Source organism: Phoenix dactylifera, chromosome 5, assembly GCF_009389715.1.
Source record: "Phoenix dactylifera cultivar Barhee BC4 chromosome 5, palm_55x_up_171113_PBpolish2nd_filt_p, whole genome shotgun sequence".
NCBI classification, from domain to species: Eukaryota; Viridiplantae; Streptophyta; class Magnoliopsida; order Arecales; family Arecaceae; genus Phoenix; species Phoenix dactylifera.
The window spans coordinates 13,857,038-13,868,640 of NC_052396.1; the positions used below are offsets into that span (position 1 = coordinate 13,857,038).

Consider the following 11,603-nt stretch of genomic DNA (forward strand, 5'->3'; position numbering starts at 1 on the left):
GTGCTAACATTGATTTTTTATATTTATTTTTGTCTCCACGTGGTGTTAGATTGGCATTTTCTTCTCCTAATAGTCATTTATCTTACTCTCATAAAAACAAAAGATATTTAAATTGTATCCAGATGTGGAGTCCACTTCAACCACCGCCACTTTTGCTCAAGATTTTAAGCCCCTTTTGGTTGGTAGAGTTTTAGCTGCACGATTTGTATAAGTTTTCTTTTAAAAAGAATACATGTAAAAGAATAAACAAATAATTGTATGACTCAATAATAATTAATAATATAAAAAAATTGTACTCTTTCCATATAATTTTCAAACCATATCAAGTTACGCATAGGTTGGGTTCAACTCCACATAATTCAAACTTTAAACTTTACTAATAGAAAAAGCTTTTTTTTTAAACTTTTTTGGGTAGAGGAAAAAGCTTATTTTAAACCCAACATGAACAGCTCACACACAGCTTATACTACTGTTCATTCTGTATTTCGTCTTCTTCTCCCACAGAACGTACAACAACGTGCTCTCAGCCAAAATGGCCATCAAAGCTTGGAAGTGGCAAGCTTGATGAGATCCTTCCTTAATATCTTCCCGGATGGATTCTTGGGAATGGCTGATACAAACGCCACCTTCCGAATCCTCTTGTAAGGAGCCACCTGAAAATTTCACACTTGGTAAGAACTAAGAACGCCGCCATTAACGGCTCTCAATCCATGGGCTCACCTGCTTTGCCACGAACTCCATCACTCCAGCCTCCGAGAATTGGCTCCCAGCCTTTCTCACCACGTATGCCATGGGGTACTGACCCACTTCCCTGTCCGGAAACCTGCATCAAAATTTGCGTTTCGATTAGATTAGGTGCAGCGATTACACGGTGCTGATTAACCACCGGTGAGTGTACAATGGGATTTTAGAGGGAGAGAGAGAGAGAGAGGGGCGATTACGGGATCACGGCGGCATCGGTGATCTCAGGGTGGGTCAGCAACAGTGCCTCCAACTCTGCAGGGGCCACCTACATGAGAATTAACCACCGTCCAATTAGGATCAGACGTCTCAAATGGATACCATTATAAGTTTAGATACTTATATGGATGGAGCCTACCTGGTAGCCCTTGTATTTGATGAGCTCCTTGAGTCGGTCCACCACGAAGAGAAAACCGTCGTGATCAAAGTAGCAAATATCTCCCGTCCTCAGCCACCCCTCTGAGTCCAATGTGGCGCGCGTCGCCTCTGGATTCTTGAAATAGCCTAATTATTAGACATGGGCAAAACCGACATTTCATTAGAAAAATTATTAGGAGCTTATCAACATTTTAGCATGCAGTCTCTCTATGAACTCGCATGTAAGGACAAAAGCCTGGCCTTTTAATTAAAGATCCCCCTCCTATTCATCACACCCTGCACGGTCCAGAGAGAGCAAAAGTTCATGAAATACCTGGCCATGTGGACTGAATATTATAAGAATGATTAAGAGGAGCTTACTGTTAGAGTCCAGTCCACCAAGGCACCGATCAATAAGTTTCCTAATTTGTTTAAATTTAGTATAAAAAATTAATTTCTCGTATTTTGTATAACAGTAATCTAACAATAATGTGTACTGCTACCCACTTGTCACTTGATTTATATAATATATATATATATATATATATATATATAATAGAAAATCTTAACAATTGGTTCGTTGATTCAACTACCATCTCATATCTAGTCATTTACAACATTTATATTGTTTTAACTCTTACATATAGATTTTTTTCATGTAATTAGGGATTTATTTGGATATTTTTATAAGAATATCCGGTATAAATCAGATTTGCTGGTCTACCCAGCCTGCATCTTTTAAGGATATGCCAGGATCCTAATTTGTTAACTTGTTGATCAAAAAAAATTATTATTTTTTTCTTTCCATAAGATTTGGACCTCACGCTACTAATTTGATATTAGCTAAGTTCAAATAGATTTTTTAATCAATGAATTCAGCAGAAAATTGAATCTAAGTTTTGTTGGATTATACAAACAACTTCAATTTTTTTTTCTCATATAATCATATAATATGAAAGATTATCAAATAGAAACAAATAGTAAATTCTAGGTGCCAACAGCAGATATCTTAAGTTCTCTCACAAAATATAAGCTCAAACTACTAAATTACAGCTACCACAAAAGCTAGGAATATTTTTAAAAAAAAGCATAAGAAAGAAAAAATAGAGGGTTCGGGTTACATCTTTCGCGCGAAAGAATGGTTGGTTTTCTTTCGCAGCGTCAACGGTCGGATCGCGCAAAAGAAGGAGGGATTTTCTTTCGCAACATCGACCGTTAGATCGTGTATTGAACTCTCAAAGCACTTCAATCTTTTTCTTCATCAATTTCGAAGCAACATCACGCAAAAGAAGGTGAAGCATTCTTACCCGCGAAGGACCCGACCGGACCCAAGAGTGGGTAGGAATAGGATAGGCTTTCCCTTACCTTTCATGACGGAGGGACCCCGGATCCAGAGCTCCCCGGTGCGGTTGACCGGCAAGGAGACACCGGTGTCCGGATCCACAATCCTGGCCTCCGTGTTGGGCGACAGCAGCCCCGCCGTTCCGTACCGCCGGCTCTCCTCCGCCGAGTCCGTTGTCGCCCCCATCCCCGTGCTCTCCGTCAGCCCATACCCCTGCAAAATCTCCACAGCCGGATACTTCTCCCGGAACCCCTCGATCACAACCTTCCCCAGCGGCGCGCCGCCGGACACCACCCGCCGGAGCCCCCCCAACGGCAGCGGCGCCGCCTGGTTCACCATCGCCACCAGGATCGGCGGCACCAGAGGCAGATACGTTGCCCCGTAGTCCCCGATCGCCCGGAGCATCTCCCCCAACTCGAACCTCGACAAGATCACCACCGTCGATCCCGTTCCCAGCAGCCCCGTTGCGAATGCCGCCAGGCCGTAGACGTGGAACATCGGGACGGTGCAGATGAACGTCTCCAGCGCGCCGCTGGCCCTCAAGCAGATCGAGCCGGTTGAGGACCATCTGGACCATCGAGATCAGATTCCGGTGGGTCGCTACCACGCCTTTGCTGGTCCCGGTGGTCCCGGAGGAGTACAGGAGCGTCGCCGTGTCGTCCTGGCTCACCAGCTCCCGCCGGCGCCGGAGATCGGGCTCGATCGCCTTCAGTTCCTCGATCGTGTAGCGGATGCGGCCATCGTCGCCGGCGATCCGGCGGTCCTCGAGGAGGACGATGGGGAAATCGCGGTCGCGGGGGAGTTTTCCGACGAGGGGGCGGGTGGCGAAAGCCAGGATCGGGTCGCAGTCGGAGATTTGCTTGGCGATTTCTTGCGGGGTGTTTAGGGGGTTGGTGGTGGTGAGGACGGCGCCGAGGGACATGACGGCGAGGGAGACGACGGGGAAGTGGATGGAGTTGGGGGAGAGGAGGAGGACGACGTGGCCCTTGCGGACCGAGAGGCGGGAGGCGAGGGCGGAGGCGAGGGCGGCGACGGAGCGCCAGAGGGCGGGGTAGGAGACGCGGCGGCCGGAGGCGGCGTCGATGAGGGCGGTGGTGCCGGAGTGGCGGAGGGAGGAGAGGAAGGTGGTGACGTCGAGGTGGGGGTCGGAGGGGAGGGGGACGGGCTTGCGCTTGCTGTAGAAGATGGAGTTGGAGGGGCAGAAGCCGCTCCGAGGGTCCACCGGTAGTCCGTCCGTTCGGTGTGCCATCGCCGGAAGCTGGTGATTTCCCTCTCGTTTCTCCGGCAGTGGGGTGAGGAGGGGAGAGAATTTTAACTTTGGCGCTGGGCTTTTGGTTTTAAAGACGAAGCCGCCATCGAAGGACGGCTGGTTTTATCTCTAACCAAGCAGCCATGCCGCGCTGCGCAGCTGTTTTTGATTTTATTTTTATGAAAAAATAATAAAATAATATGCGATAAACGATTGATTATTATATTATTAGTAATTAGAAAAAAAATTAACCCGCCACCTAAACTTGTTTTGTTCAACTGAAAGAAAGAGGTGCATCTGGATGCGAGGATCCGAGAGTTGCCGTCGATGACCATCCATTGCTTCGTTACATCTGAATGATGATGAGGGATGAAGATATTATTTATGCTAAGAATATGTTTAGAGAAGCCAATGGAGTTACGGATTAGATAGCTACCTACATAGCCAACCATGCCAGCAATTCCATGTGGACAAAAGATGAGAAGATGCCTCGGAGACTCTGTGATATTTTGTTTTCTGACTTTATTAGATATATTCGGGCACATGTTGTACGAATTATCCATCATAGTAAAAAAAAAAAAAAAAAAGCGACACGTTGAGCAGGAAAAAAAGATGTTGATAATAAGATGTTTGGGAAATTTTGATTATCTTTTACGTTATTCTCTAGAAATAACTATATTAGGAAAAAGGTTTATAATAAAAGTATACTATATTGTTGAAGCCAAAAATGCTTTTGCTGGAGCTTCCTCTCCGAATAAGCTTGGATATAGTTTTCGAGGGTTGATATTATAAATTTTTTAAGAGTTTGAGTGGTAGAAGGTCTAGAAGTTTGAGATGAGGAAGATCTGGAACTACAATTTTGATGTAAATTGACCGGTTCTAATTCACTTTTTTTGAAACAATTTTGTCATCTCGAAACTAACAATATTAATATTAAAATTTTGCGAACTAAATGCAACTTGATATATATATATATATATATATATATATATGCGATGTTGACAATATTTTGAATATTAGAGAGAAGGGTGAATTTATTGGATATTGTTTTTGAGGTAAGATTAATCATCGAAATACTAATTAATTGCTGAGCCAATTTACCAAATATAATAAATATTGCAACAATCGTTTTCATTCTCAACAGTTGCATTAAGTTTGTAACTTTGCAAAGCTTGATAAATAATCGTTAACCTAATTTAATACAATAAATATATTTGAAACAGAAAAAAAAAAAGTACGAAACAAAAATGCTATAATTTCATCATGAAATCGGAAATTGATTATTTTTGCTATATTAGTTAAACTAAAAATTATCCCCATAAATTTTTACTGCATCTCTACAATTATAGTAGGTTTTATACCACCAATCATACAAAGTGTCAATCAATTTAATGCACTTTACTTTAAGTTTTCTATTTCCATGTTCTTTTGCAAACCAACTTTTTTCTAAGATATATTTGGTGAAGAGAGCTTACAGTTTACAAAGTACCCAATAACATCTGTATCAGAGAAAGTAAATGTTATATAACAACAGTGATATCCTTGTATACAAAAATGATGCATATTTTTTTTTTCGAATGCCTGTCAGATAAAGGTCATTATACTTTTATAATGGTATTTCATTAAAATCAATAAAATTCAATTTCTGCAGAGGTATAGAGCTAGTGTTATTGTTTGCTTGTTGTATAACCATTTGTCTAATGATGTTGATCATATATTAATGAGCGGTAGCTCTCAATTTTTTCTTTTATTTTGAGCAACGTTAAATTTTTCTACATAATATATATTTCCTTCAATAAGAAGGTTCTTGAATCGAATAGCATCTTCTTTCCAAATTGATGCTTGAATTAAATTCCCTGCATGTAGGGAAAAATGCATCATTGATATAAACTTATCATTGTTATTAAACATGGTAAAAAAATAAAGAAAACTTCTGACAACCAATTCATCAAGCAACACACAATCAACACTAATCAGCTGATTGTCCATGGTTGGGTTTAGAATCTCAGATATATTCTTAATACCCTTACTTTAATTCTCCAACTGCACCTTTCTAATGATAGAGTCAATAGAAAAACATACTATATATCCTCGGGTAACCTATTTAAATAAAAAATGTTAGCATTAGATACGTATCCATATTGCAAAATGTTGATTAAGGGCAAATATTTAATAACTAATAATGCATAGCTGGTTAATTTAAAGAAAAACTTGAATGCAAACCAGCCAAAATTTTTCTGCAAACAATGTTCTTTGTATAATTGGGGAATATGGTAGGTTTTATTTTTTATCAAAATTTTGAGGCATTAAGGTGAAAATACTCTTGATATGGCAATGTACAGTTATCCATGCGAGAAGATAGATTTAGGTAGATAAAGATTAATATGTTTTAAAGTCTATCCTTGGCTTTTGTTAATTATCATTGAACAACAAAGTCTGACTGAAAATTATCTTCTTTTAAAAATAAATGACCATTTCGCATCCACATAATATAGATTTTAACACCAACAGGATTATCGGTGATGATCATCGCTTTAATTATTTTCGCAGTTAACTGAGTAATTATCAATTTAGCTAGTACCATTGCCAAGTCTGGCACTTTGATCAATATCTCGTAATAGCATTATAGGAGCACCTATTTTGAAACGTGAGTCATAATGTGGTACATCATTGAATTTTAAAGAGTTTAAAAATTTAACAGGATAAAGGGTATCTTTAGTGTCAATATTTACCGGTGATTTTGAATCTATATCAGAACTTAAATATATTTTCTCCTCCCTTGGAATCAAAGAAAGCAAACACGAATTAACTTCGTTAACCATTTCGTTTGTAGGCATGATGATAGCTCTTTCTTATAAATATACAAGACTATCATAGTTTTCTTCAATTTTTTGACAAGTTGCTAAGGCAATATCCTGAATATTATTTTTGCAAGTTTTTAGAAGTAAGCCATCCCGAATTTTTATCTAACTTGTTTTTTCCTCTTCTTCTAATGCAATGATGGGCATTTTTCCATTGCCAATATCCAAAATCCATTTTCCATAGTTAAGTACATTTTTTTGATTCACCGTCCATGTTGTTATTTAGCAAGCACATATTTGTTTAGCACAAAAGTTTCATAATGCTTCCATGAATATGATAGATTGATCGATATATCGATTGTTTCTTCTTAGCTTCCTCGGACAACAATAGAAAGAATCTTCCTAAAATCTTCTTCAAGAAGTATAGTCTTTCTACCATGTAGCTTTTCCTCAGGGTCCCAGTCATTAGTTTTCAAAATATCTTTCTAAGATTTATCAAGAGCTGCCAAATAGTTTCTTTGGTTCATTGGAGCTTCATCCTAGACTATCAAACTTGTAGACTCAATTAATTTTGCAAGTTGGATTTCCCTTTTTATTTCGCATTCATGTACATTGATAAGTATCCTGAATCTTGAATGTGCTATTAGACCTTCAGGCAGTAAAAGCGATGCATTCTCTTTTCTCTTAATAGTTTATAGTTATTTCCTCCATAATAATTTTGTTAGGCATTGGGATTGGCTTGGAGAGAAAACTGTATTTTTTGTCGAATATTTTTTCTAATTCTAATAGAATATGATTTTTCAACTATGATTCAAATAGGAAGGTCTAAAATATCTCCTAATCTACAAATAATATCTTCTGTGAATACATTCCAATACATTTTCAATAATTTAATAGGATCAGCTCCTTTATAAAAGATACCTAAAGTAACAAAGGGTTAACCCCCAACTCTAAAACCAACAAAGAGGCATCCAAATTGAAGATTCATATAGTTGATTAGTCCCTAATATGCATCATGGGAAAATAGAAATGAACAATTTATATTATGCTAATATGCTAAAATATTTGAATCAAGAATTAATTTTATTGATCATTACCTATATATATTATCCCATTACAGCAACCCTCCACTGAAATCTTTATTAACTGCTATAATGGTTTAACAATTGCTATTTGTCTCAAAAAGCAACTTTTCAAATCTTATGATTTTATATAACAAGAAATAATGAGTAATGATCAAAAAAAATAATAGAAATATATTTTCTGGATGGTGTGACTGTATAATCAATTTTGGATGGAATTTGATGAAGAATAAAATTTAAAAAATGTTATTTTATTTAAATATACAAGTAAAAATAATGATCTTTATTCATATGGTTTTTATGCATATACCCTTATAAATATCTAAAATTACATAAATACCCTCACAAATTTACTATTATTTTTATGTATACCTTTATAAATATATAAAATTATGTGAATACCCTCATAAATTTATTACTTTAAAATGTGCCATACAAATTATTTGTTTTTGCATGCACATCCACATATAATTAATAGTTCCTTTTGCATGTATACCTTAATTCAATAAAGGTAGACATGCAAAAAGAAACAAATTATAAGGATATATATATTAAATTTCCAAGGATATATATGTAATTTCAGATATTTATAGTGATATATATGTAAAAAGAATAATTTAAGAGGGTATACATGTAATTTTAGATATTTATAATTGTATGGAGCAAAAAACCCTTATTCATATTACAATGATTTGTTATAATGAAAAATAACAGAAAGTAATAAAGTAATAGTTATTATATGTTTTCATGGAGTGGCTAAATTGTTATTGTGATTGTTATAATTGTTATAAGTTATAACACCTTTATTAGTCATAACACTGTTATTTAAAACCATGAGCCCTGTATCTATGATCTATCATGGCAGGATTTTTGAAGCCTACATCCACTAGGACATATTCGAGGTTTTTTTATTGGAGGCACAATATTCTAAGTATCTAGAGATGATAGAGATATTTTAAAAGTAGGATAAAGGGCAAAGAACATGCGTTGATGTCGTTGAACTCGGTGGGTCTGGCGTGCAATCCAGCGATGTAGCGGCCTAGCTTTTTATCCCAACTAGTATCCTGAAATATGCAAAGAATATGTGGTGCTTAAACTTGCATGGATATACTGTTTTAAAATTTATAGATTAAAAAATAGCATAATATTAAAAAATATTCAATTCACACAATATAAATTTTATAAATTTTGTTTGAGTGAGAAAATAAACAGTCAACAACAAATGCCAAACCCCTAAATCTTCATTTAGATCTCAAAAGTTTTAAGAAATTTAATTAGCCACTAAACCATTATTGTTGTTGCAATATGTCCCAACCATCTAATTGGATCCATGCAACCTGAAGCACATGTAAGTGCTCTTAAAGTTTTAGTCCCAGCATTTTATATATACTGATAAAAAATTATCAAAAGTAAACTATATATTCTAAAATAAAATTATCAAAAGTAAACTATATATCCTAAAATTCGAGGTTCAAACTAGGGATGTTTTACTAGAAGAGCAAGCTCTTGACTACCAAGCTACAACTTGTATTGTTATTTAATAAGAACTATCTATTTTACTTATTAATGTCCATGTATAGCATTAAATAAGTATTTGGTATACATTTTAATATTTCATATTATAATCATTATTTTTTAAAAAAATCCTTTCTTTCTCACAAAAATAAAAAATGAACTTAATTTATATAATTATTTATGATATTTTTACATTTTACTGTTAAAAATATTTAAAAATTAACTTTTGTGTGTCACCATATTCATATATAATTTTTTCGCAAACTTTTTAAGAGTAGTTATTTCATGATTGCTTTTATTTATACTATAATAAAAAGTAATAATAATTTTTGATGCAAAAAATGTTAATATTCTTGTTGCCCAAGAAGACAACCCAAGTGTGGGGGGTGGATTGGGTTTGGATTAATTATTGACAAATTAAAACTTGATGAGTAATTATTTAATTCTAATGGAAGCAGGTTAATTAAGTGTTACTTGATGAGGAGATTGGAAGAGACGAATAGCCAATGCAAACACAAGAAAATTTTATAGTGGTTCGGAGCCAACCCTTGCTCCTATGTCCGGTCCCCAAGCTTCACTTGGAAGTTCACTATAATCCCTTAGATTACAGCCGGTTGTTTTACAAGTTCACAACCCAACTTGTTGTTTTTGCGAGATCACAACGAACTCGGTCGTTTTTTACAGGCTCACCGACTAGAACCACCCGATTGTTTTTCCGGGATCACAATCAAACCCTTACACCGTTAGTTTTAACTTTGGCTTACCAACAAACCTTACAACCCTTGATTCAATCCCCTGATTGAATTAAGTAAGAAAAATAGTTTGGAAAAAGATACAACGAAAGCTTCTTAAAAAGCAAATATGAATCAATATGAGTAGAGTAAAGTTAGAAGCCCTCAAACAGATTTCGGAAGAGGAAGAAAGGGCTTCTCGAACTCTGAGTCTCCTCTTTGAGTGCACTGAAGATTTGATGTCAGAAGTGTTGGGAATTGTATCCTAAATGTCAATCGTCAGCATATTGATGATTGAATTTATTAAATAAATTGACAAATTAATAAAGTATTATTTGGCATTATTCATCATTTCATCTTCAAATGAACTCTTATATGATGAAGTCCTTAGGACTTATGTTATGATAAAGGAGGATTTATCTTTGAGTCCTTAAACTTGTTCGCGACCAAATAATATGTTGTTACCAGGACGACAACATTATCGAGATTAGGTCGTTGTGTGACATATACGTTGGTTGTCCTCTTAACCAAGGAGTGTGGAGACACTGGTATGCCATACAGGTGAAGTGTAGGAGTACATTTCACTGAACGTGACCAATTCCGGAACGCTCTACTGTCAAGAGATGTTCCGAGTGGATATGGGTATAAGTTTGGCCCTCTGACCTTAGATCGCAACCTGTGACTAGCAAGCAACTCACTGTACTTTGGTACCGGACTACCTGAATTTCTAATTCAGTGACGGAAGGTCACTAGGTGTAGTCAAGTACTTGCGTAGTCAATTATGAGTCGAGATGGAATTGACGCCTCCTGAAAACAGAAGATAATGTCTTATGATTAATTTAGCAAAACCTTGGCCAGGGTAATCCCAGTGAGAAGTCACGGGATATCTAAAGTTAATCACATAATGGATGTACTAATTATAGGGTTGACAGTGAGCTCTAAGTCATCCTGGCATTAGGAGTCAAAGGGATTGAATTATACAGTAACCATAGTCCAGGGTTCCAGAATATTTGCTTCGCATATATTCGGCCTATCTGGACGTCGGGTACCATTGCTAGATGGTCACATCGATTAGTATAGGAAGACGTTCCTATACTATCGGCTTAGGTTCGAACCTATGAGGTCACACGCATAGAAGTTTCTAGGTTGATCAAATGGCTGATTGATGATTAAGAATCATTCAGGGGTAATTTGGTCAATTCGATTGACAAATTATTCTAAGCAAAAGTTGCATTAAAATAATTATTGAATTATTTGATGATTAATTAGCAATTAGATTGCTAATGAACTCAATTTGATTGAGTAAATTGGGCTTAGGTTGAGCCAAATAGAATAGGATTCAATTTGGGCTGCACCAGGGTTTGACCTAATTGAATTGGGTTCAACCCAAGTAGATTGAGCTTGACCCAATTGATGGGACTTGACCCAATTGGATTGGGCTTGATCCAAATCAATTAGAAGACCTTATTTGATGAGGATTATGAGTCCAAATAATCAGAATTGGATAAGGAGAAGAATCCCTAAATTTTAGGAACCCATCCTTATCTTCTTGGAGAAGAATGACACCTTAATTTATTCCCAATATTTTCTATGCCTATCCTCTTTATTTTTGGCCAAAAATTGGCGTGAGAAGAGAGGAGGCGTGGGGCTATAATTTCTATAAAAATGGTGCCTTAAATCTTTCTAGAAAGATTTAGATGAATTTCCTAATTTGTAGGGATTGCATGGTGCATGAAATAGGGTGGTCTGCGGCTGAACTTTGGACGCATGAATTCCTATCTTTTA

At 36.5% G+C, this 11,603-nt stretch overlaps 1 pseudogene; it reads right to left on the reverse strand.

The window, feature by feature from the left end:
• Positions 1-273: 273 nt before the first annotated feature.
• On the reverse strand, positions 274-3,895 carry LOC103720088 (annotated as a pseudogene).
• Positions 3,896-11,603: the final 7,708 nt, after the last annotated feature.